This window comes from Mytilus edulis, chromosome 7 (genome assembly GCF_963676685.1).
Source record: "Mytilus edulis chromosome 7, xbMytEdul2.2, whole genome shotgun sequence".
Lineage (NCBI taxonomy): Eukaryota > Metazoa > Mollusca > Bivalvia > Mytilida > Mytilidae > Mytilus > Mytilus edulis.
In genome coordinates, this window is record NC_092350.1 from 67,669,191 (window position 1) to 67,669,712 (window position 522).

Here is a 522-nt window from a genome sequence, read left to right on the forward strand (position 1 = left end):
ATATCTTGTTGGTTATGCCCTGCCTCATTGCTAAAAGTTGACTTCATATTTTCTAGCTTTCAAAAGCCTTTTAGGGTAATTCACTTTGAGCAGATTTTACAAAGTAAGGGTTGCAGATACATAAAGACAAGTAAAAAAATTAATTGTAGAGAAAAAAAATACACAAGAACATACAGTGGCTAAGAATAATATCGACAAAATAGAATCAACGGTCTGAAAAAAAAGACCTGCACAGACAACTGAGTACTAAGTGACAACATAAGAATGATTGTTCGTGTTCCAGACCTGTAATGAGATCCTGCTCCAACAGTTGAACCCATAAGGAGAAACTTGAAGTGAGAAATGTTTAGAAAGATTTTTTTTTTTATCTTTTTCAACCGTTTATACTTTAATTTCCAACTGTCAACTTTCCATTTCTCAACAAGAAAATCCCATCCACCTAATAAGTTGATATTTTTTACACCTCTCAATTTCATGTTACAGTCGAACACTTTTGTTTTTCATTTAGGAACAGTATAAAAC